Source organism: Oncorhynchus mykiss, chromosome 27, assembly GCF_057628025.1.
Source record: "Oncorhynchus mykiss isolate SJ-2025 chromosome 27, ASM5762802v1, whole genome shotgun sequence".
Taxonomy (NCBI): domain Eukaryota; kingdom Metazoa; phylum Chordata; class Actinopteri; order Salmoniformes; family Salmonidae; genus Oncorhynchus; species Oncorhynchus mykiss.
This window is the reverse complement of record NC_143048.1, coordinates 31,756,742-31,784,060: the sequence shown is the minus strand read 5'-3', so window position 1 is coordinate 31,784,060 and position 27,319 is coordinate 31,756,742. Positions and strand designations below refer to the sequence as shown.

At 43.4% G+C, this 27,319-nt stretch overlaps 1 protein-coding gene across 2 annotated transcripts in view; it reads left to right on the top strand.

Annotated features, from left to right (window-relative positions):
* Positions 1-8,109: 8,109 nt before the first annotated feature.
* LOC110507935 (SPRY domain-containing SOCS box protein 4) overlaps positions 8,110-27,319 on the top strand; it is a 42,119-nt gene continuing 22,909 nt past the window's right edge. The window contains exon 1 of one of the 2 annotated variants that reach the window (XM_021588356.3): positions 8,110-8,732. The gene's annotated coding sequence lies outside the window, so the exon portion shown is untranslated. The remainder of the gene's footprint in view (positions 8,733-27,319) is intronic. The other variant, XM_090223870.1, reaches the window with a different exon arrangement.

Here is a 27,319-nt window from a genome sequence, read left to right as displayed (position 1 = left end):
ACCTGGAGAAGAGTAACCTAAGCAAGCTGGTCATGGGGCTCTGTTCACAAACACAAAGAGAGCCCACAGAGCCCCCAGACAGCAACACAATTAGACCCAACCAAATCATGAGAAAACAAAAAGATAATTTCTTGACACATTGGGAAGAATTAACAAAACAACAGAGCAAACTAGAATGCTATTTGGCCCTAAACAGAAAGTACACAGTGGCAGAATACCTGACCACTGTGACTGATCCAAACTTAAGGAACGCTTTGACTATGTACAGACTCAGTGAGCATTGCCTTGCTATTGAGAAAGGCCGCCGTAGGCAGACATGGCTCTCAAGAGAAGACAGGCTATGTGCACACTGCCCACAAAATGAGATGGAAACTGAGCTGCACTTCCTAACCTCCTGCCAAATGTATGACCATATTAGAGACACATATTTCCCTCAGATTACACAGACCCACGAAGATTTCGAAAACAAATCCAATTGATTTGATAAACTCCCATATCTACTGGGTGAAATACCACAGTGTGCCATCACAACAGCAAGATGTGTGACCTGTTTCCACAAGAAAAGGGCAACCAGTGGAGAACAAACACCATTGAAAATACATCCTATATTTATGTTAATTTATTTTCCATTTTTCACTTTAAACATTTGCACATTGTTACAACACTGTATATAGCCATAATATGGCATTTGAAATGTCTCTATTCATTTGGAACTGTTGTGAATGTAATATTTACTGTTCATTTTTTATTGTTTGTCACTTTTGTCTTCCTTTATCGCAACAAAGCATCCTTCACTCATGCTGCCAAACATACCCTCGTAAAATTGACTGTCCTACCGATCCTCGACTTCGGTGATGTCATCTATAAAATAGCCTCCAACACTTTACTCAACAAACTGGATGCAGTCTATCACAGTGCCATCCGTTTTGTCACCAAAGCCCCATATACCACCCACCATTGCGACCTGTATGCTCTCGTTGGTTGGCCCTCGCTTCATACTCGTCGCCAAACCCACTGGCTCCAGGTTATCTACAAGTCTCTGCTAGGTAAAGCCCCGCCTTATCTCAGCTCGCTGGTCACCATAGCATCTCCCACCTGTAGCACGCGCTCCAGCAGGTATATCTCACTGGTCACCCCCAAAGCCAATTCCTCCTTTGGTTGTCTTTCCTTCCAGTTCTCTGCTGCCCATGACTGGAACGAACTACAAAAATCTCTGAAACTGGAAACACTTATTTCCCTCACTAGCTTTAAGCACTAACTGTCAGAGCAGCTCACAGATTACTGCACCTGTACATAGCCCACCTATAATTTAGCCCAAACAACTACCTCTTTCCCTACTGTATTAAATGTATTTATTTATTTTGCTCCTTTGCACCCCATTATTTTTATTTCTACTTTGCACTTTGCACATTCTTCCATTGCAAATCTACCATTCCAGTGTTTTACTTGCTATATTCTATTTACTTTGCCAACATGGCCTTTTTTTGCCTTTACCTCCCTTATCTCACCTCATTTTCTCACATCGTATTTAGACTTGTTTATACTGTATTATTGACTGTATGTTTGTTTTACTCCATGTGTAACTCTGTGTCGTTGTATGTGTCGAACTGCTTTGCTTTATCTTGGCCAAGTCGCAATTGTAAATGAGAACTTGTTCTCAACTTGCCTACCTGGTTAAATAAAGGTGCAATAAAATAAAAAAAATAAAAATAAAAATTTGAATTGAGAGAGAGAGAGTTAAAGCTAGATAAGGGAGAGCACCATACTGAGAAGTGTGTTTTATATTTATTTGCATGTGGGGTATAGGATCTACTGTCTGGCTAACTGGAGCAGACATCTACAAAAACATCTGTTTTTATCATTCCGCTGCTAGCTCAATATGACTAGAATGAACAACACCCCCAATACACTCAAACAGTACCAATAGTATGATATACCAGTCTCAATACCACAACTTTAACACATATTGTATACTCAATGTCCGAGACCCTACCCCTTGATATTTAGTCCTAAAAGAAATGGATATGTGTTATTAGCAGAGTAGTAGATCCACTTAACCTGTCTTCAGGCCAGGAAGGATGTTCCGAGAACTATCCAATCCTCTCGAAATTACTATAGTACTTTGAGGTAGTGGCTAGGACTTTGTTTCGAATTTGGCATCATACATACACAGCAACACCACAACACCCCTGCAAAAAGAGATGCAGCAAGCTGCTAAGCCTGTATCCTCATTTCGGAAAAGAAGGGAGGGGGCAGAGAGAGAGAGAGAGAGAGAGAGAGTGAGGAGGAAGAATGAGAGAGAGACTGTTGTTTGTTGTTTTCCCATCGTAGTCGTGGGGATTATATCAAACAGGCTTAGTAGATGACTCTTAGGGGCTTGTGTTTTTGTTCTCTTGGCTAAATAAAGAAACTATTATTCGGCACATCTCTGGTGCGGTGCTTACTCAGAGGACTAACTCACCCTTCCTACTCTCAAATGTATAATTTATGTCAATCTCTCCCCATCTCCCTCTATCCTTTACTGTCACTTCTCATTGCCTGCCTGTCTCTCTGAATCCCTGCTCTACTCCCCCTATATCACTTTTCCAGCATTGCAGAGGCCCCTCCCATCTTGCAGAGAAATAACTTGTGGGAGAGGGAGGCTGAGTGTAAGAGGACAAGGGGAAACAACAGTCTTAGATAAGCCCAGGGGAATCTCCCATCATCCTCTACTTTAGCAACACGCAGATGACTACTCTGGGAAGGTGAGCCACTTGAAGTAGACGTTACTCATAAGCACAGGTTAAAGACCAGCTTCCTCTCCCCCTAATCCTAATCATTAACGACCAGCTTCCCCTTCCCCTAATCCTAACCATTAACGACCAGCTTCCCCTTCCCCTAATCCTAACCATTAACGACCAGCTTCCCCGTCCCCTAATCCTAACCATTAACGACCAGCTTCCCCGTCCCCTAATCCTAACCATTAACGACCAGCTTCCCCATCCCCTAATCCTAACCATTAACGACCATTTTACCCTTCCCCTAATCCTAACCATTAACGACCATTTTACCCTTCCCCTAATCCTAACCATTAACGACCAGCTTCCCCTTCCCCTAATCCTAACCATTAACGACCAGCTTCCCCTTCCCCTAACCTTCCCCTAATCCTAACCATTAACGACCAGCTTCCCCTTCCCCTAATCCTAATCCTAATCATTAGTTGGAAAACTACTAAACCTGATCTCAGATAAGTATCTGGAGACAACTTTATCTTACATCAGGTGCAGTGGAGGCTCATAATAATGGCTGGAATTGAGTGTAATGGCTGGAATGGAGTGTATGGAATGGTATCAAACATAAACCATTCCATTCACTCCATTCCGGACATTATTATGAGCCATCCTCCCCTCAGCAGCCTCCACTGGTCAGGTGAGTCAGTTACTGGGGCAGAACAGTAAGAATTGTCTGGTAGTCTACATTGGCACTGGCAAAATCACAGCAAAATAGAGAAACGATGGCAAAGTTAAGATTCATACAGAAAAGTACTGTTCTGTGGGTGTTCCTTCAGACATCCACTGCTTCTGTTGCCCACTATCTAGGTGAAGACCCCCGCCTCAGCACTGTGTAGGTCTACAAAGAGACACTCACAAAACTTCCCTTGAGCTTTGTCTGAACTCTGGCTAACTCTGCAACCAAAAAAGTTTTCATCTGCAAAACCACATCACATAAGGGAGGGTGAAATCAGAGACCCCAAATAAAAATCCTTTCCTATTCTTTCTCTCTCTCTCTCTCTCTCTCTCTCTCTCTCTCACACACACACAAAACACTGGCCCACATATAAGGGAAAGTGAAAGAAAGTTCAGCACAACGGAAGCAATACAGGCTGTTACTCATTTTCATGATTTTTAATGAGCAGAAAACTTCATGGTGGCGTTTGACTGTCAATACATGATGATCAAATCAATCCGGTTTAGTGACACCCCAGGGAGGAAATATCACAGTGATAAGAGAGGATTAGGAGGAGAAAAGAAAAGGAAGAGCTAATGAAAGGCATATGCAGGCAGAGAGAGAGCAGAGACAGTGAGAGACGTGGGTGTCTATAGACTTGAAGAAGTTTCAGCAACTGCTGGTGGGAACATTTATGGGAGGCTGGGGTAAAGTATGAAAAGATTATGAGAAACACACACACAGTCTGTCTGGAGCTCACAGAACACACACACAGTCTGTCTGGAGCTCACAGAACACACACACACACAGTCTGTCTGGAGCTCACAGAACACACACACAGTCTGTCTGGAGCTCACAGAACACACACACACACAGTCTGTCTGGAGCTCACAGAACACACACACAGTCTGTCTGGAGCTCACAGAACACACACACACACAGTCTGTCTGGAGCTCACAGAACACACACAGTCTGTCTGGAGCTCGCAGAACACACACACAGTCTATCTGGAGCTCACAGAACACACACACACACAGTCTGTCTGGAGCTCACAGAACACACACACACACAGTCTGTCTGCAGCTCGCAGAACACACACACAGTCTATCTGGAGCTCACAGAACACACACACACACACAGTCTGTCTGGAGCTCGCAGAACACACACACAGTCTGTCTGGAGCTCACAGAACACACAGTCTGTCTGGAGCTCGCAGAACACACACACAGTCTGTCTGGAGCTCGCAGAACACACACACAGTCTGTCTGGAGCTCACAGAACACACACACACACACACACAGTCTGTCTGGAGCTCGCAGAACACACACACAGTCTGTCTGGAGCTCACAGAACACACACACAGTCTGTCCGGAGCTCATAGAACACACACACAGTCTGTCTGGAGCTCACAGAACACACACACACACACACAGTCTGTCTGGAGCTCACAGAACACACACACAGTCTGTCTGGAGCTCACAGAACACACACACACACACAGTCTGTCTGGAGCTCACAGAACACACACACAGTCTGTAGTTTACAGCCCCAGCGTGATGGTCGCTCTAAGACATAAACATCCAACTGATGATGATGATTCATAGCCCCACACTCTGTGTGTGTGTGTGTGTGTGTGTGTGTGTGTGTGTGTGTGTGTGTGTGTGTGTGTGTGTGTGTGTGTGTGTGTGTGTGAGAGAGAGAGAGCAAGAGAGAGAGAGCAAGAGAGAGAGATAGAGATAGAGATAGAGAAAGAAAGAAAGAAAGAGCAAGAAAGAAAGAAAGAAAGAAAGAAAGAAAGAAAGAAAGAAAGAAAGAAAGAAAGAGAGAGAGAGAGAAAGAAAGAGCGAGAGGGAGAGAGAGAGAGAAAGAAAGAAAGAGCGAGAGAAAGAGAGAATTGACAGTTCTATGGATCAAATCACAAGGGAAAATAAAAGTGCTGAGCAGACAGCTCTGTTAATGTCAGGTGTCAACAGCAATGAGAACAGATTCATCTGGCAGTCTGACCACACACACACACACACGGATATGCAGGCTGAGCACAGCACAGCATAAGCCTACCCCTGGCACCATTTTAACAATTCTGAGCTGTATGCAGTCAAGCGAGACGTATACCGTTGGGCGATCAATGGTAATGTGTATAATGACAAACTATAATCAATATTGTTGTACAATGACTTGTGATCAATGGTGATGTTTAGTATTGATTTCAACACTAAGCCTCATTGAAATTGATTTCACGCTATTTCGATATCCTGCCCCTTAGGTCAGAATCTATAGTCCCTAAATCACAACATCTATGTCTACTATCTGGTCTTCCTCATGTAGGCCTATCTTACTCTCTGTAGGCCTATTAGGAGAAGAGCCTACATGCCTGTATTCAAGGCTATAGCTGTGTAGGCCTTAGCCCTTGATCATGAGTCTAAGTTTCCTTACTTTACACATAAGAGTCATTGGTCGACAGGGTCTTCTGTAGGGGAGCTATGTTAAGAGCCGCAACGCTTGGTGCGAACATTAACACACATCGCTTGCGGGCCTTAGCTTACATATTGTCAATAAATAATTTTCCAAAAACAAAAGGTTAAATTGATACACACCTTTATAGGGTTATGAGGCCATATTTCAATGTTACAGTGCTTGTTTACAGAAAACAGACGGAAGACAGAGTGGACTCAATGTGAACAAAGCTGTCTGCATGTTCTTCCCAAAGAGGGCAACTGATGTTACTGAGCCAGATGTCTATGTGTCTGGGGAGAGGCTCCAGGTGGTATCTGATGCTACTGAGCCAGATGTCTATGTGTCTGGGGAGAGGCTCCAGGTGGTATCTGATGCTACTGACCCAGATATCTATGTGTCTGGGGAGAGGCTCCAGGTGGTATCTGATGCTACTGAGCCAGATGTCTATGTGTCTGGGGAGAGGCTCCAGGTGGTATCTGATGCTACTGAGCCAGATGTCTATGTGTCTGGGGAGAGGCTCCAGGTGGTATCTGATGCTACTGAGCCAGATGTCTATGTGTCTGGGGAGAGGCTCCAGGTGGTATCTGATGCTACTGAGCCAGATGTCTATGTGTCTGGGGAGAGGCTCCAGGTGGTATCTGATGCTACTGAGCCAGATGTCTATGTGTCTGGGGAGAGGCTCCAGGTGGTATCTGATGCTACTGAGCCAGATGTCTATGTGTCTGGGGAGAGGCTCCAGGTTGTATCTGATGCTACTGAGCCAGATGTCTATGTGTCTGGGGAGAGGCTCCAGGTGGTATCTGATGCTACTGAGCCAGATGTCTATGTGTCTGGGGAGAGGCTCCAGGTGGTATCTGATGCTACTGACCCAGATGTCTATGTGTCTGGGGAGAGGCTCCAGGTGGTATCTGATGCTACTGAGCCAGATGTCTATGTGTCTGGGGAGAGGCTCCAGGTTGTATCTGATGCTACTGAGCCAGATATCTATGTGTCTGGGGAGAGGCTCCAGGTGGTATCTGATGCTACTGAGCCAGATGTCTATGTGTCTGGGGAGAGGCTCCAGGTGGTATCTGATGCTACTGAGCCAGATGTCTATGTGTCTGGGGAGAGGCTCCAGGTGGTATCTGATGCTACTGAGCCAGATGTCTATGTGTCTGGGGAGAGGCTCCAGGTGGTATCTGATGCTACTGAGCCAGATGTCTATGTGTCTGGGGAGAGGCTCCAGGTGGTATCTGATGCTACTGAGCCAGATGTCTATGTGTCTGGGGAGAGGCTCCAGGTTGTATCTGATGCTACTGAGCCAGATATCTATGTGTCTGGGGAGAGGCTCCAGGTGGTATCTGATGCTACTGAGCCAGATGTCTATGTGTCTGGGGAGAGGCTCCAGGTGGTATCTGATGCTACTGACCCAGATGTCTATGTGTCTGGGGAGAGGCTCCAGGTGGTATCTGATGCTACTGAGCCAGATGTCTATGTGTCTGGGGAGAGGCTCCAGGTGGTATCTGATGCTACTGAGCCAGATGTCTATGTGTCTGGGGAGAGGCTCCAGGTGGTATCTGATGCTACTGAGCCAGATGTCTATGTGTCTGGGGAGAGGCTCCAGGTGGTATCTGATGCTACTGAGCCAGATGTCTATGTGTCTGGGGAGAGGCTCCAGGTGGTATCTGATGCTACTGAGCCAGATGTCTATGTGTCTGGGGAGAGGCTCCAGGTGGTATCTGATGCTACTGAGCCAGATGTCTATGTGTCTGGGGAGAGGCTCCAGGTTGTATCTGATGCTACTGAGCCAGATGTCTATGTGTCTGGGGAGAGGCTCCAGGTGGTATCTGATACTTGATTCCAACCTCTCTTTTAAAAAGCAGGTGAGAAAGGGAACTCAAATAACCAAATCCAACCTCGCTCATTTCCAATTCATACGAAATTGTCTGACTACAGAGGTAGCCAAACTGAACTTCAATGCCATGATACTTCCCCACTTAACATACTGGTTGACCTAGTTGGGCCCAAGCTTGCTGTACAACATTAAAGCCCGGTCAGTCTGTCTACAATCAGGCTCTCAAGGTGCTTGATAGAAAGCCAATAGCCATAATCACTGTTACATCCTCAGAAAACATAAGCTCCCGAGTTGGGGAAATATTGCGCAATATAGCAACACCTCTTGTATTTAAGATCCTGAATGGCCTGGCTCCCCCTCCACTTTGTACTTTTGTCAAACATAAAACCCACGGCAACAGATCCACGAGGTCTGCCATGAGAGGTGACTGTATAGTTAAAACAGAACCATGTAAGGTACTTGGACTAAGGAGTAACGTTAGGCTCCTTTAGTCCAATATTGGGCAATGTAGGCCTATGCTACTAGTAACATTTAGGCTAGTTGCATAGAAAAAGTCATTTCAAATTTAGACTAGGATACTTCTTCACTCCCCGAGGTCAGTGTTGTGAGCAAAACTAGCTAGTCGAATGATTATATCCTCGCCACGAAAAATGGGCTGACTTTAGGACTGCGGAAAGAAATGGCTCTGCTGTTGCCCTAGCCATCACCTATTGCGGATCCTATCCCTCGAGCGACTTGGCCAATCAGTGCGTATCAGCGACACATGAACGGTGATTTCCACGGAATGGCTCGCGGAACAAAGAAGCCGCCCGTCGCGAATTCCCTTATCGGTAGATAGAGAGAATTCGCCGATAAAACAGCACAGAAGAGTAAAGTTAGTACGGCTTGGTGAAATAAAATGATTATATTCGACGCATAATATAAAAAAAAGTCCAACGTTTTTTTATGCTCAAGGAGAGAACTTGGCGTCGTGAGGGCTTTGTCGGTCGCGAGGCGAGGCTTTTGGCTACATTGGAACGTAAGTAAAATATGTCTTGTCTGTTTTCATTTTTTTCCCGTCGAATATAATAATGTTTGAACACATTCGATAGTGTTGTTCAATATGCTCTCTATTGTTGACGTTTAGAAAACTTGGCAGTGTTTACAACTTTGTCGCACTGGGTTGGGTATGTTGTGTTGTTGTACATGTTGTTTTTATGAAGCTGCAGCAACTCAATAAGCCTTTCGTACGAGAAGGCTACTTTATGACTTTATTGAAATAAAATTACGTCGACTGGGAAGCGAGGCTTGGTAATTTGAGAAGCATAAATTGTCTTTGGCATTTACTTGTAATTCCATTTTTTTTGTTGTACAATTAATTAATCCCACCGTTTACAAGCGCTTGGGAAGTAATGACACAATATTAATAAACTTATTATGATTAGAATGTTTTCGAAACGATATTCTGAAAAGGTTCTGAGTGGCTACAAGCAAATAAACATAATTTCCCCCAAAATATGTTGTTGACAACATATAGAATATTCAGGATTTAATTCTGTCGAAAACTGGGACACGGAGTAGGCCACCGTAATGGTTATTACTTACATCAGGAAAGCACTTTTTTGCTTTAAGTATTAGCCCACTGTATTGTAGTCTACTCCTTTGCAGAATTTGCATGTCGGCTTGCTATTTGATACCCTGCTTTGGGCAGTTTCCTATTGTCACAGCTGAATTTACGTCAGTGTAGTCTTTGATTCTACAGACAGACAGGTGGGCAAACAGGAGAGATATTTTACAGCGGGGGTAGGTTTACCAAAACGGACGCCTATTCAAGTGGATCTGTTGCAGTTTATTGGTCATTTTTAAATGGTAAATGCCTTATCTCCTGGAGGGACAGTAACCACACCATCTGCCTAACCTGGCCCTTCCGGGGCAGGAACACTGTCCAGATGAAGTGTGACAGGATTACCGTGGGATGGACCTAAAGAGCCAGTTATCATATTGATGTGCTTTTCTTTCCTTGATGCGTCTTAGTGGATGGTACATTAAACCTCTGTCACCAGAGTAGGCCTTGCTTACTCTTCTGACTTGGCCTACAACTAATCCATTTATATGGAAAACCATTACCGGTTTTGGGCTGTTGTATAGGCCCAATCAATGAATGAGCCCATGGGAAGTATTCAGATAGTTCCTAGTATAGAACCATTCACAGCCCCCAAACTCAATTATTAACATCTGGGGTTTGAACCCACGATCTCAGTCATGTCAGGTGACCTATGAACCCTATAGCCACCTAGATGGGCGACATCCACAGTGCATCATGACCACACCGATGCAGAGCTGGAATAGGCACACTGTTGGAAGTTTTTGTTGTTGTTGACCAAACACACAAGCTATTTCTATGTGAACAAATTAAGACTTTCAGCATGTTTATAGAGAAGAGCACTCAACATTTACTGCACTGACACAAATGACTAATGATTGGTTGAAATACATTTAGAATATCACATTTTATTTGTCACATGTGCCGAAAACAACAGGTGTTGTTCACCTTACAGTGAAATGCTTACTTGCAAGCCCTTATTAACCAACAATGCAGTTCAAGAAATAGAGTTAAGAACATATTTACAAAATAAAAAGTAACACAAAATAACAACAACGAGGCTTTGTGCCGGTACAGAGTCAATGTGCGGGTGTACAGGTTAGTCGAGGTAATTTGTACATGTAGGTAGGGGTAAAGTGACTATATACATAGATAAAAAAAACAGAGAGTAGGAGCTGTGTAAAAACAAAGGAGGGGTGTCAATGTAAATTGTCCGGTTGGCCGTTTCATTAATTGTTCAGCAGTCTGATGGCTTGGGGGTAGAAGCTGTTAAGGAGCCATTTGGACCTAGACTTGGTGCTCTGGGACCACTTGCTGTGCGGTAGCAGAGGACAGTCTATGACTTGGGTGACTGGAGTCACAATTTTTGGGCCTTCCTCTGACACTGCCTACTATACAGGTCCTTGATGGCAGGACGCTTGGCTCGGTGATGTACTGGGCTGTGCGCACTACCCTCTAATGCCTTACGGTCAGATGCCGAGTGGTTGCCATACCAGGCGGTGATGCAACTGGTCAGGATACTCTCGATAATGCAGCTGTAGAACCTTTTGAGGATCTGGGGACCCATGCCAAATCTTTTCAGTCTCCTGAAGGGGAAAATGGGTTGTCGTGCCATCTTCACAACTTTTTTGGTGTGTTTGGATTGTAGGATCTGTACTGTTAGATTTCAGTGCCGCCTTTGCCGCCATTCAATATTATTCTGCAATGTAGAAAACAGTCAAAATAAAGAAACCCTTGAATGAGTAGGTGTTCAAACATTTGACGGGTGCTGTGTCTCTCTCTCTCTCTCGATAAACCAAACAATCGACCAGTCGACTAATTGGGGTCAGTCCTTCAATGGTTGTAAATCTGTGTAGCAAGTCCTGAAACTTGACTAGTTTTATCTTGATTATTGTCCAGTCACATGGTCTAGTGCTGCAAAGAAGTACCTAGTTAAGGCTGCTGCTGGCCCAAAACAGAGTTTCACATTTAGCTTTTCATTGTAATCAGAGGGCTAATATCAAAACTATGCATGCCAGTCTCTCTTGGCTAAGAGTTGAGGAAAGACTGACTGCATCACTTCTTGATTTTATAAAAAACATTCATGTGTAGGAAATTCCAAATTGTTTGAATAGTAAACTTGCACACAGCACTGATACACACTTTTCACAGTCCCCAGGTCCAGAACAAATTCAAGGGAACATACAGTATTATACAGAGCCATTATTGCATTTAATTCCCTTCCATCTTAACTACTGCAAGTGAACAGCAAACCTGGTTTCAAAAAACGAACAATGCTTCACCTCATGGCACGCTTCTCCCCCAAGTGACCTACTTGTTGTGTGTATGTACTGACATCTATGTGTTACTGATAGATGCACAATACATGTTAATGTTTTAAAATATATGTAAATTAATGTATTTTTCATTGTGTCGGACCCCTTTAAGACTAGCTGTTGCCATTGGCTAATGGGGATCCTAATAAAAACAAATGGGCAGAATGTCTACTCCTGGTCTGAGGATTGACCTCAGAAATCAGGATAGCTTGGATCAGAGCAAAGAAGTATGATTTCTAGACCTACACATTGGGCTTTGAGTTTCTTTGTCCATCTGTGTGAACTAATAATGAGCTGTCTGTAAACCCTTTGACCCCCTTAAAGGATGTCATATGTGTATGGAGTGCGTTAAGTAAAAGCACAGTTTGCGGAACACATCTGTCTTGTCTTTTAGACTGCTTCTAAGGACAGCCAGTGAGTGGTAGACTTAATTTGAGAGCGTGTGCTAGATCCTGGAAGAAAGATTGTGATGGAACACCTCTCAGCACACCACCCCCGAATACACTATAATGTAACCAGTTTATATTGTGGTGTTTGTTGCATAGCCTACTGTAACATGCAGTACAAACAGGGTGTGCATGTGACTACTGTATTGCAATAAACATCACACACGGGGTCCGTGCTTCCTAAGTGTGTGTTCAATGGAGTGGTGGTGTGTTGAGGGAAACAGAATTGCCTACCCTGTCACAATCCTGCTTCACACTCTGTCAATTGGTGCTAATGTTGATTGAGCTATATTGTTTTCACTTTACCCTACCACAAAGTAAGCTAGCTGTGCTGACAATGACAGGACACCCTAACGTTGTTGTGAGCAGGTTATGTGACCATGAATCAGGTTATGCTGCCCCCCTCTGAGTCTCAGTAGGGGGGCTGGTGTGGCTCAGGGCCATCCTGAGAGAGGCGTTGGCAGCTTGTTTCAGCTTCTTCCATGTTTGTCACAGAGGGGGGAAAACGCTAAAACTGCATTCAGGGACTGACTCTAGGAGTTCATGACGCAGAAGAAGCAACGTTTCTGAGCTACTTTGATGCATGCGGTTATCGCTATGACAACTCTATTGCTGCTGTGATATTTAGGTAATTTATTGTGACAAATGAGGTTGCAAATGACTGGCGTGTCACAGGCCTCTCGTTGAGCAGAAATCAGTCGTTCCAACAAACCACTGTGGTGACATACAGAATATACACTGAACAAAAATATAAACGCAACAATTTCATTGATTTTACAGAGTTACAGTTCATATGAGGAAATGTCAATTGAAATAGATCAATCAATTACATTTTAAAAGGGGCTTTATAAATACTAAAGCCAATGTCACACAGTGCTGTACAGAAACCCAGCCTAAAACCCCAAACAGCAAGCAATGCAGATGTAGAAGCACGGTGGCTAGGGAAAAACTCCCTAGAAAGGCAGGAACCTAGAGAGGAACCAGGCTCTGATGGGTGGCCAGTCCTCTTCTGGCTTTGCCGGGAGGCAACTATTACAGTACATGGCCAGTGTGTGTGAGGGAGAGAGAGACGAAAACTGCAGGTCCGGGACAAGCAGCACGTCTAGTGAACAGGTCAGGGTTTCTTATCCGCAGGCAGAACAATTTAAATGGGTTCATTAGTCCTTAATCTATGGAATTCACGACTGGGAATACAGATACCTTTTTGTGCATTCATATTGCCATCGATAAAATGCAATTGTATTCGTTGACCATAGTTTATGCCTGCTCATACCATAACCCCACTGCCACCATGGGCTGCTGTTAACAACGTTGACATCAGCAAACGGCTTGCCCACATGACTCCATACACGTGGTCTGTGGTTGTGAAGCCAGTTGGACGTACTGCCAAATCCTCTAAAATGATTTTGGAAGCAGCTTATGGTAGAGAAATGAACATTCAATTCTCCCTCTGACAGGTGCATGCTACTCATGTTGATCACCATCTTGGGAACATAGCTTCCAGGAACATTAACGTTATCAGAACAGCACAAATCATTTCACATCCTCTTCCGTCCGTCTGTTCATTCGGAGCTCAGAAGGGATAGCCACGGTCCAGGAGGAACGGCATGCAGTAGTTCCTCCGCTCCACCTTGCTCAGAGCCTGTGGGATCATGATGGAGGTGATGAATGCATTTTAATCTCCACACAAACCAACAGTGCTGCGTCAGCCAGCAGCTGTCCAGAGTCGTGACACACTAGCACTAGTCCCATCGGCCGTGCCTGTGTGTCCTGTAGCCCCCTGTCCCTCCCTCCCCTCACACACACTGCTGAGCCAGTCAAATGGTAATGTTTAGAAATCCCATTCAAAGTGATAGGTCATTGAATGACACACTGGGCTGTAAGGGGGACAGCGGGACAATTTTTTAAAGGCCTTGTTCCCACAGTGTAATATCATATAATCACTGTAGTAGCCTTAATTTAATTGCTCAAGTTGTGGCATGACTCCCATGTTCATTTTGTGGCATGACTCCCATGTTCATGTTCATTTACTGTCCACCATTAGTGTGTGTGTGAGAGAGACTCGGTCACAAAGATAATAGATTATTCAAAGCCACTTTTGTACTATAGTTGTAGGCTACTCTTACTGATGTCACTTGTGTCCTGTGATAATAACGATGACAACAGGTTTGCGTGCATTTTGTTTTCTGTAATCTGCTATGTCCAATTTCATGTAAATGAAGGTTATAATCAGACAGCATGGCCATTATGTAAAGAAGCAACGGTCTAAACAACCAGTTGTTAAACTTAGTTTCCAGGGTAAGCTGTCAAACTGGAAGGTTGTGTGTGATTACAGATAGATGGTTTGCTGCATATGTTGTCAACTTACTTGGGGCCTCTGGTTGTTTTTGAGTGATGTGGTATTTCTCTATGCACACTCACAGGACTCTACACTCTCACACACTGACACTCCAACGCACACACACACAACATGCACGCACATTTATACTGGCTACACGCACTCGCATACAATCATCCTTTATGCTGCTGCTACTTCCCCACACTACACCACCGCCACCAGCCTATATTGTTGACACCAGGCAGGATGTGGCCATGGACTGCTTACACCAAATCCTGACTGCCGCCAGCATGATTTGTCGGCCAATCCAATGTTTTTCCACTCTTTAATTTGTCCGGTGTTGGTGATTGCGTGCCCACTGGAGCTGCTTCTTGATTTTATCTGATAGGAGTGGAACCCGGTGTGGGGTCGGTCTTTGTCATGGATGGGCTATTGCAGCAGACAACGAGTTGTGCGTTCCGAGATGCCGTTCTGCACACCACTGTTGTACTGCGCCGTTATTTCCCTGTTTTATATAGTAAGCTACGGCAACGTGACTCACTGTCTGTAGGAGCTAACCATTTTCCTGGACAGGTGCTGTACCTAATTAACTGGCACCTGAGTGGGGCTTCTTTCTAGTGTTATTTTTGTTTTTATTCTACCTTGTTATTTTTAGTACTACATTGAAATTGCAAGAATGGCATTTCAATGTACTTAACTTGATGTGGTGATCTGAGTCCCTATGCCTGAACTTGTGCCCCCCGTACACACGCAGACCACACCCCCCCCACACACACCACACCCCCACACACCACACTTACAGGCGATGGATACCTCTCTCCATAGTGGAGGAGAGATGTAGCAGAACAGTCATTCATCTCTTTTCCAGATCTGAGGGTGAGAGAGGCTCCTCAGAGACTTGCACCCACACATTTCTGGAGTTCTGCAGTACTGAACATGCATGCAGAAGCTATGGTACCCTACACATGCACACAACAGCATATTGACTGCTGTGAGCACGTATTCATGTCTATATTGGTACGTTGGTTCTGGTAACCATCGATATTTGTGAAGAGTAGGATGGCAATCCAAGTGCATTGTTCATCTTTCTGGTCCTAGATATTCTAAAATGAGACCAATTGCATATCTATTCACATTTGTATTCCGATAATTGTGTATAAGTCAGTCGGCAGGCTCTTTGATGTTAATCTTGATGTACAGCATGTTCACCCCCCCCAAATCAGGATGAGTCTGATCTAAAGGAGGAGAGGGCAGGTGAAGGGGATGGAGGGTGAAGGGGATGGAGGGTGAATGTGAATTGGGAGAATGTCATATGGTCAGATGAAACCAAAATAGAACTTTTTGGTAAAAACTCAACTCGTCGTGTTTGGAGGACAAAGAACGCTGAGTTGCATCCAAAGAACACCATACCTACTGTGAAGCATGGGGGTGGAAACATGCTTTGGGGCTGTTTTTCTGCAAAGGGACCAGGACGACTGATCCGTGTAAAGGAAAGAATGAATCGAGCCATGTATCGTGAGATTTTGAGTGTAACGTGGATGAAACGTGGCTGGGTCTTTCAGCATGACAATGATCCCAAAAACACCGCCCGGGCAACGAAGGAGTGGTTTCGTAAGAAGCATTTCAAGGTCCTGGAATGGCCTAGCCAGTCTCCAGATCTCAACCCCATAGAAAATCTTTGGAGGAAGTTGAAAGTCCGTGTTGCCCAGAACAAGCCCCAAAACATCACTGCTCTAGAGGAGATCTGCATGGAGGAATGGGCCAAAATACCAGCAACAGTGTGTGAACCTTGTGAAGACTTACAGAAAACATTTGACCTCTGTCATTGCCAACAAAGGGTATATAACAAAGTATTGAGATAAACTTTTGTTATTGACCAAATACTTATTTTCCACCATAATTTCCAAATAAATTCATTAAAAATCCTACAATGTGATTTTCTGGATTTTTTTCCCTCATTTTCTCTGTCATAGTTGAAGTGTACCTATGATGAAAATTACAGGCATCACCTTTTTTAAGTGTGAGAACTTGCACAATTGGTGGCTGACTAAATACGTTTTTGCCCCACTGTACATGTAGGTAGAGTTATTAAAGTGACTGCAAAGATGATAACAACAGAGTAGCAGCAGTGTAAAAGGGGCAATGCAAATAATCTGGGTGGCCATTTGATTAGATGTTCAGCGGATGGTCAGGCTCACCGTAGTCTTGTAGGTCAAGAGGTTGCTGTGTCATGTTACTAAATCATGCCCCAGGAAGTCTTCCCCCCCAGTATGTCAATGAGACCTCGCCCCTCACCCCAGCTGCCACTTCTCCCACTCCTTTTTAATCATCTGTTTTACGGTCTGTTCTATATGGCATGCAAAGCGGTGTACCCGTTGCCTGGGTCAGACACAGGACAGTGTCTCGAGGCTCCTATTCACAGACGGACAGAGAATTCTCACCCTGGCCGACCTGCCTCACAAAAATTACAAGATCAAACAATGAGGCTACTCCGATCCGAATTGGATCAGTGTTCTCCGGATCCAATGTGTTGCACACTGTCCTCCCAGTCTCTGCAGAGCGCATCAGAGTATAATTATTGTAGGCCTATGTAGACGGGCACGAGTGGTCTTTCAATCACACAGTCGTGAAATGTGTTTTTGAGATCAAAGCGACCCTAGCCTTGTGTGCACATTTGTTGATATTCATTGCAAGTTAGTGAGTTATTTAGCCAGTTGTAGGTCATTTTTGGTCAGCAATGAGAAAATCATGGTGTGCACCATGGGGGAGATTTGCACAGCAAGAAAATAATAACCAGCCAAACTACACTATATTATGAATTTGCTATCTTGCTAGTTAATTATTTAGCTATGTCTTAATGGCATTGTCGTGTCCCATGTCCTAAAATAACTTTCCACCGACACTTGTGTAGAACTGGAAATCGCTGACACGCAGTTGATACTGGTGCACAGTTGATGAAACTAATGCTGCATATTCCCGGTTGTAAAACTATGTCTCTCAGATGCTCAAAATTGGTTAGGATTCTCCTCTATTCAATCCTGGCCAAGTTAAAAAATATATTCTTAGAGTAGCCTAATTGACAAACTCATGCTTTCAAGCTTGCCCATGAACACGGAATATTTTAACCTTACAAATAAATAAACATCTTACTTAGCTACCTTAGCCATTTGATACTTGGTTCATTTAATGAAGGAATTATTTGAAAAAGACAACAGTATTTGGTTGTTGTTGGAACCCCTCGCCAACAGCCAATGAAATTACAGGGCGCCAAATACAAATCAACAGAAATCTCATAAATCAAATTTCTCAAACATACAAGTATTAGGCACCATTTTAAAGATACAATTCTCATTTATCCAAGAACAGTGTCTGATTTCAAAAATGCTTTACAGCGAAAGCTCCACAAACGATTGTTAGGTCACCACCAAGTCACAGAAAAACCCAGCCATTTTTCCAGCCAAAGAGAGGAGTCACAAAAAGCACAAATAGAGAGAAAATTAATCACTAACCTTTGATGATCTTCATCAGATGACACTCATAGGACTTCATGTTACATGTATTGTGTATGTTTTATTCGGTAAAGTTCATATTTATATAAAAAAAATCTAATTTTACATTGGCGTGTTACGTTCAGTAGTTCCGAAACATGCAGTGATTTTTGCAGAGAGCCACATGAATTTACAAAAATACTCATTATAAATGTTGATAAATACATGTGTTATACATGGAAATATAGATAAACTTCTCCTTAATGCAACCGCTGTGTCAGAAAAACAAACTTTACGGAAAAAGCATAATCTGAGTACAGCGCTCAGTCCAAAACAGCCAAAATAAATATCCGCCATGTTGCGCAGTCAATATTAGTCAGAAATAGCATTATAAATATTCACTTACCTTTGATCTTCATCAGAATGCACTCCTAGGAATCCCAGTTCGACAAATGTTTGATTTGTTCCGTAAAGTCCATCAGTTATGTTCAAATAGCTTATTTTGTTAGGGCATTTGGTAAACAAATCCAAATGCGCGTTCAGGTCCAGCCAAACGTCGGACGAAAAGTTCAAAAAGTTATATTACAGGTCGTAGAAACTTGTCAAACTAAGTATAGAATCAATCTTTAGGATGTTTTTATCATAAATGTTCAATAATGTTCCAACCGGAGAATTCCATTGTCTGTAGAAAAGCAATGGAACGAGAGCTACCTCTCATGTGAAATGCGCATGACTGAGAACGAGGCTGCTGCCAGACCCCTTATTCAAACAGCTCTCATCCGGCCCCCCTTCACAGTAGAAGCCTTTCTAAAGACGGTTGACATCTATTGCAAAATGACCCATATCCCACTGTGTATTCGTTAGGTGCTGAGTTCAAAAACTACAAACGTCAGATTTCCCACTTCCTGTTTGGATTTTTTTTCTCAGGTTTTTGCCTGCCATATGAGTTATGTTATACACAGACATCATTCAAACAGTTTTAGAAACTTCAGAGTGTTTTCTATCCAATACTAATAATACTATGCATATATTGGCATCTGGGACTGAGTAGGAGGCAGTTTACTCTAGCACGCTATTCATCCCCCTATTCCAAAGAAGTTAATGGTAAATAGCTGTGCTGCTGTAAGGGTCTATGCCTCCTTAACCTCTCTGGGATATGTGGGACGCTAGCGTTCCACCTGGCCAAAAGCCAGGGAAAATGCTGAGTGCCAAATTCAAATAAATTACTATAAAAATCTAACTTTCATTAAATCACACATGCAAGATAGCAAATTAAAGCTACACTTGTTATGAATCCAGCCAACATGTCAGATTTACAAAAGGCTTTTCTGCGATTATCTGAGGATGGCGCCTCCGTAAACAAAGAGAGAAAAGCATATTTCAACCCTGCAGGCGCGACACGAAACACAGGAATAAAAATATAATTCATGACTTTGACGAGCTTCTTTTGTTGGCACTCCAATATGTCCCATAAACATCACAAATGGTCCTTTTGTTCGATTAATTCCATCTATATATATCCAAAATGTCCATTTATTTGGCGTGTTTGATCCAGAAAAACACCGGTTCCAACTTGCGCAACGTGACTACAAAATATCTCAAAAACTTTGCCAAAACATTTCAAACTACTTTTGTAATACAACTTTAGGTATTTTTTTAACGTAAATCTATACAATTGAAGACTGGATGATCTGTGTTCAATACAGGAGGAAAACAAACTGTAGCTAGCTTTCTGGTCACATGCCTCTATCTAACAGTACACTTCAAGTGACCCTCGTTCAAGATGGCCGTACTTCTTCATTACACAAAGGAAAAACCTCAACCAATTTCTAAAGACTGTTGGCATCCAGTGGAAGTGATAGGATCTACAGGAAGGTCCCTTAGAAATCTGGATTCCCAATGAAAAGAGGGGTTTCGCCTGCTAAATAAGTTGTTATACTCACAGACATGATTCAAACAGTTTTAGAAACTTCAGAGTGTTTTCTATCCAAATCTACTAATAATATGCATATATTATCTTCTGTGGATGAGTAGCAGGCAGTTGAATTTGGGTATGCATTTCATCCGGATGTGAAAATACTGCCCCCTGTCACCAAGAAGTTAAAGACTACCCCCACCATCATGGCTGCCTTGGGTTCGTTGATCCTCCTGTTAGGCTAAGCAGCAGTAGCCTCAGTCTAGGCCTTCCCAGCAGGTGTGACTCGACTGTGGTCCCTGCAGAGCAAGTCTGGTCGACCGGAACACGGCTGTGACTGAACACTGCTTCCCAAATCCCCCCCTGAGCACCGGAGTGCGCTGAACAATACACAAGTCCTTCAGTGTTAAGTCAATTACCCGCCAATCAAGACTAGTGCTGGAGAAAGTTTTATTTTGGACCTGACTGAGTCTTAAGAGTCAACACACAGGTGGACACACTAGCTCTGGTTTCACCAGTTCTCTCGCATTGTAAGCTGCTGTTAGGTTCTCAGTTCCAGCATGAATAACAGAATTGTCTTGTGTGTTCTTTAGGGCTGACCTCAATTAGTCGACTGGTCGATTGCATTTAAAAAAAAAAATTGAGCATTGGCAAATATGAAAAATGTTTATGCCCTTCTGAGTGGACTAATCCATTGTGCAGGCCGCAGGTATGGCTCACCAGTAGTACATTTATCATTAATTCCCATAATATATAATCTACAACGTTAACTGGCCATCACTGTGGAGCTTCTCAGTCATTTTTTTCTTCATCTCATACAGCAAGTTAACAAAGTCTGTTTTTGCATCCATTTGAGAAGGACAATTGTTCCTCAACATAGCCTTTTGGATTACCGGAATGAAAGGGGGAAAAATTTAATGCTCTGATCTGGTGGAAATGTCATAAAATTGGCCTACCTGATTTACTACTTATCCCTTGTGCAAAATTGATACAATGATTAAAGTTCCTTGCAGCCAGTGATTTAAAGGATATTTGTTTTCATCAGGATATTTTCTACCTATGGGCTGCAATGTTTTTTTTGTTGTTTTTACTGCAATGTTTTTATTTATGTAGGCTATTTTTACATATTGGCAATAAAAGTTACAAATCTAAAAGTAGAATTTTGATTAACCACATTACATTGATTTTGACTTTATTATAAATGAAACTGTTCCATGAAAATGTACATATGAAAATCATAACTGGCATGCAGATCAGAAGAAATGGTAGGATAACTCGGCACTCCAAATAGGAAAGGTTGCCGACCTTGCCTAACTTCGGGAGCAATATATCAGAATCTGCCAAGGCCAGCAGGAGGGTCAGGAACAGGTTTGTTTTATTCTGGTTAGGCTATATTGATCTCTGGCTCCATCTTTAGTAATCGGTCTTCAGTTTTAATTGCAGTTCTTGAAGCATCAGACAACACAGGGCCAATTTTTTTCTGTATAACTATCCCTATTGTTTAGTTGGGAACTGACATGTATTTACATAGATATTTTAAAGTAACCATGCTTGCTCTGGCCTAGAGTTGTGCTACTTGCAGTGACAGACCAGATATGTTTTATCCTTGGAGGTCGTTGTTTGCACGTTTTTTTTCTTGTGCATTTGCCTGTTTTATCTGTGATATAAGCGTGTGTGTGTCATAGATGTATGTCAATCATGGCAGGGCCCTGTTATGAATAGAGCTCACATCCCTGTCTACATCACCCAGCTCTCCAGACTGGCTTGAGATTAGATGAGTGACAGCGGTCTGTCCATCCCTAACGGGGTCATTGCTCTTGGGAGGTTCATCTCTCCCTGGTGGAGTTTTGACGAGCACAGTGACGCAGGATGAGCCAGGGACAGGGGGCAGGATGTTATGATCCACACTAACAAGCTACTAATTGGTTGTTAATGTGACAGAGCGGGGTTTGAGTCACAAGGCTATTTTAGCCCACTGAGCTAAGGCCTAGACATTTGAAAACTTAAGTCTATTGAAATCTACTTACACAAAAAGGATTAGGGTCTACAAGGCTTGGGATTGAACTTTAGACTGCATAGGTCTTAAGTCCATACATTTCTTCAATCAGTGATTGGCCTCCATTGGGTAGACTTGCCCATTTGGCTAAGCTTTGAACCCACGCATCATCACCAGTCTCCAAGGCTTTGTGGAGTCAACTGACTGCTCCAAATAAGTTGAGATTCTTGACAAAAGGTAAAGGTATACTGCACTTGCATCCTTACTGTAGTTCTGTCTCTGAGGATATTTTTTTAATTCAAGCACGCTGCTCTCCCAGAGGTTCGGGGGTTCAAATATCTGTGGTTTCTCATGTTAACAACAATCTCTTAATATTTCATTACTTAATTATTCCTGTAATCAGTCATCGGCCTATTAACGTGCTGTCTGCCAAGGTGGACAAATAGTGGTTGGAGCAGAACCTCATAGGGATGATTTGCGTTCTTATTTTAGAGCCCCTGCTGCAGGCTCACGCTGTAATGGCTGGCGGGCTGGCTGGGTATTTTGGGAGCTAATTTATTGCATCTCTCTCCAGGGGGTGGTGGGGGGAGGGGGGGGGGGGGTAAGATATGCACCCAGGGCTCCTTCCCGACTGGTGATTCATCTCCATGCTACATCGGCATGACGTGCCGTTTTTTATTTCACAATTTAATGTGTGTGAAGATGACGCTATTCAGCCGGCACTCGTATACAAGTAAAGTCTATGGGGGAGAAACTCGCCCTGAGTGTTTTGTGTAGAGAGAGAAAAGAGCACCGGGTTGGAGGGAGATGAAGAGAGGTCTGTTTTATATCCCCAGTGGCTCATACTGATAAATGGCTGGCCCCAGTCTTCCCACTGACGCACAAATGTCACATCATAAAAAAACAGTACGCACTCTTCCAGTGTCTCTCTCTGACCCCCTGCCTTGCAAAGCACACAATTATACCATGGGGTTTTCCTCCACCACCACCTCGTCCTATCAAGTGGCTAAATTGTGTTCCTAAGTGCATTTGAGCTAAATTGAAGCGGCCTCAATCACAGAGCTGCTATGATTTATTTTCTTTAATTTGAGACGCGATAAAACTGCAAGGTGAGGTCTGTCATTACCTTACCATTACATGCTGTTGGTTAGGGATGTGGCGAGTGGTGTTTTGGATAACTAATTGTCATGCAAAATGGCCACGATTGTCATAATTGTCATAATTGTCATTTTGGTTTAATTGTTTTTATTTGTATTGTACTGCATTATAATGCTACAACATATCTAATGGTTTAGCTACGACATATCTAATGGTTTAGCTACGACATACAGTTGAAGATGAAGTTTACATACACCTTAGCCAAATACATTTAAACTCAGTTTTTCACAATTCCTGACATTTAATCCTAGTAAAAATTCCCTGCCTTAGGTCAATTAGGATCACCACTTTATTTTAAGAATGTGAAATGTTAGAATAATAGTAGAGAGAAGGATTTATTCAGCTTTTATTTCCTTCATCACATTCCCAGTGGGTCAGAAGTTTACATACACTCAATTAGTATTTGGTAGCATTGCCTTTTTAAATTGTCAAACGTTTCGGGTAGCCTTCCACAAGCTTCCCACAATGAGTTGGGTGAATTTTGGCCCATTCCTCCTGACACAGCCTGTGTGACTGAGTCAGGTTTGTAAGGCCTCCTTACTCGCGCACACTTTTTCAGTTCTGCCCACAAATGTTCTATAGGACGGATGTCAGGGCTTTGTGATGGCCACTCCAATATCTGGACTTTGTTGTCCTTAAGCCATTTTGCCACAATTTTGGAAGTATGCTCGGGGTCATTGTCCATTTGGAAGACCCATTTGCGACCAAGCTTTAACTTGTGGATATATTGAAGAAACATCTGACAATTTTCCTGCCTCATGACGCCATCTATTTTGTGAAGTGCACCAGTCCCTCCTGCAGCAAAGCATCCCCACAACATGATTCTGCCACCCCCGTGCTTCACAGTTGGGATGGTGTTCTTTGGTTTGCAAGCCTCCCCCTTTTTCCTCCAAACATAACAATGGTCATTATGGCCAAAAAGTTATTTTTGTTTCATCAGACCAGAGGACATCTCTCCAAAAGGTATGGTCTTTGTCCCCATGTGCAGTTGCAAACCGTAGTCTGGCTTTTTTTAATGCCGGTTTTGGAGCAGTGACATCTTCCTTGCTGAGCGGCCTTTCAGGTTATGTCTATCGGATTCGTTTTACTGTGGATATAGATACCTTTGTACCTGTTTCCTCCAGAATCTTTACAAGGTCCTTTGCTGTTGTTCTGGGATTGATTTGCACTTTTCGCACCAAAGTACGTTCATCTCTAGAAGACAATGCGTCTCCTTCCTGAGCGGTATGACGGCTGTGTGGTCCCATGGTGTTTAGTCTTGCGTACTATTGTTTGCACAGATGAACATGGTACCTTCAGGCATTTGGTTCATCCTTGGAGCAATTTCCAGACTTGTGGAGGTCTACAATCTTTTTATTACTGGCCCAACACTAACCCCGTGTGCTCGTAAAATGATTACCAACCTTATACACTTCATGTAAAAATAAGAAACTGCTATTTGGTAAACTATAGCTACTTGAAAATAAATGTCAAAATAAAATGTATGAAGAGTGTTATGATATTTCTTTTAGTTCAAGGTATTGCCCATAATTGTGGGCAAAGGCAGCCCCCTTGTGGAATCAAAAAAAGCAGCTTCCTATAGTTCTCTCTGTTTTGCCCAGTTGGCACATGTGAGCTTGATGCACCCCAAGCCAAAGCATCATTGGCTTGTTGTAGTGCAAACCTGCTGTGATTTTGTGTACCTGTCACTCAGGGACTTACCTAAAGATAATGACTTCCTTGTTTTAGTGTAGAGAGAAACCAGTACCCAAACTAACAAGGAGGAATCTGACCTTTTTTCCACTTTGTTTCGCTATGACCTTAGTGTCATTCTCCTTTCGATGCCCATTCAACTCTCATACCGGTCTGTCCACACAAAACGAGTGTTTTGAATGCTGGAGTCAGGGTAACCTCTGTGTGTGTGTGTGTGTGGTGCTGGGGGAAGAATGGAACAACAAAGACCCATTCTGAAGAAGATTCAGTTAGTGAATGAGGGAGAAGTGGAGGGAACAGGTGGTGAATTGTGAAGGAAGAGCAATAAGAGACATCAGTCTCAATTCTAGCCGTTCCAACCTGCTGCCTATCTATCACATCACTGTGTGTGTTCGTGTGTTTTTGCCTGTGGGCCTGATGAGCTGGGAGAGATGACTCCTCTAATCAGTAGATTATTCATGATGATGCTGGACTGGAGGCCTGAGGGAAGGGCACTGTAATCTGCCCAGCACTTCCAATTTGCCGTTTTCCCATATGATGCAAAGTGCCCTCTATAGGTTAAAATCCCTTATCGTATGCACTATAGTCTGCCCTGCTATGGAAAAATTTGCATGTATTGATCTCGGATGAAGATTAAGATTCCTAAAAGGTTGTTGCTTTTTTTTCTTAAATCCATTTTCTGCTCATTGATGTTGAGCATCCATTGGATTATTCTCCACAGGAAACTGAGAACAACACTATCTCTTGGAGTACACTGGCACTCCTGGAACTCTTTTCAAGATACAGTGGGCCAAAAAAGTATTTAGTCAGCCACCAATTGTGCAAGTTCTCCCACTTAAAAAGATGAGAGATCTGTAATTTTCATCATAGGTACACTTCAACTATGACAGAGAAAATGAGGGAAAAAAATCCAGAAAATCACATTGTAGGATTATTTATGAATTTATTTGCAAATGATGGTGGAAAATAAGTATTTGGTCAATAACAAAAGTTTATCTCAATACTTTGTAATATACCCTTTGTTGGCAATGACAGAGGTCAAACGTTTTCTGTAAGTCTTCTCAAGGTTTTCACACACTGTTGCTGGTATTTTGGCCCATTCCTCCGTGCAGATCTCCTCTAGAGCAGTGATGTTTTGGGGCTGTTGCTGGGCAACACGGACTTTCAACTTCCTCCAAAGATTTTCTATGGGGTCGAGATCTGGAGACTGGCTAGGCTACTCCAGGACCTTGAAATGCTTCTTACAAAGCCACTCCTTCGTTGCCCGGGCAGTGTGTTTGGGATCATTGTCATGCTGAAAGACCCAGCCATGTTTCATCTTCAATGCCCTTGCTGATGGAGGTTTTCACTCAAAATCTCACGATACATGGCACCATTCATTCTTTCCTTTACACGGATCAGTCGTCCTGGTCCCTTTGCAGAAAAACAGCCCCAAAGCATGATGTTTCCACCCCCATGCTTCACAGTAGGTATGGTGTTCTTTGGATGCACTCAGCATTCTTTGTCCTCCAAACACGACGAGTTGAGTTTTTACCAAAAAGTTATATTTTGGTTTCATCTGATCTGATGAAAATTACAGGCCTCTCTCATCTTTTTAAGTGAGAGAACTTGCACAATTGGTGGCTGACTAAATACTTTTTTGCCCCACTGTACCTTTTTGTGTAGTGAAAAGGATGCTGCTGCTATTCAGCTGTGCTGTCTGACTGTTAACAAGCCTCTGCTTATACAATCTTCCTTTTACAGTCTATGGAACTGCAGCTTTTCAGCAGCAGCTAATAGACATCACACCCTGCCCCTTCTCCCACTGCTTTCACTGAAGTTTTTATTTAGCGCCTTAGCTACCAAACGGTCTTCTCTCCAATCCTCATTTAGCTTAATTGCTGCTGAGCCCCGGCCTAGTGAGATAGACAGGGAGATTGTGAGGGAGAGGTGAAGGTAGCTGTAATGAGAAAGGCGTGATGTATTAATCAGGCCTGACTTCTCTCATCCCCTCTAATCTCATCAAGTGGTAGAGCGCTCCCAGTTCCGCCCGGCAACATCTGTGGACTCAAAATGGGGAGTTTATCCACCTGTTAACCAGGTTTTCACCTCGTGACACCGGAGGCAGCAGCACTTTACACAGCAGATGGATGAGGTCTTGGCTGGGTAGTCTCGTCTCCAGTGGTTCACCAGGTGGTTTAGGATTGAAATTACTGCTGGTTTGGTGTTATTTTGGAGTTAAGTGTGTGTTTTGGGTCTAGTTTGGCGGAAGCAGCAGAGGCACCGTGAGAATAGGTTTGTTTGTCTGGATAGTGTGTGTGTGTGTGTGGAGGCTGGGAATTATTCCGTGCACGAGAGACCTTGTAGTCACATTGTGATTAGAGGCTGTTTTCCTTAGGCTGAGAAATGTACTACAGCGACGCAGCCCACGGAGTCGTTTCATCAATTCCGCCCCGGCCTAATGGCCAATTTAGCCATCAAACGACAGGCGGTGCAGCACTACACGCCTGGTTAATGTTTGAAGAGGAGGCGCCTGAAAATTTGATGAACATTAAGATTGCAATGCCCCATATGGTTTCTCTCTATACCTCCCTCCTCCTTCGCTGTCCTTTCTCTCTGACTTACCTTCCCTCTGGTTGATTGGTATTGAGCTATTCCCACTTGGTACAGAATGTCTCCCTGTGTAATGTCACCTG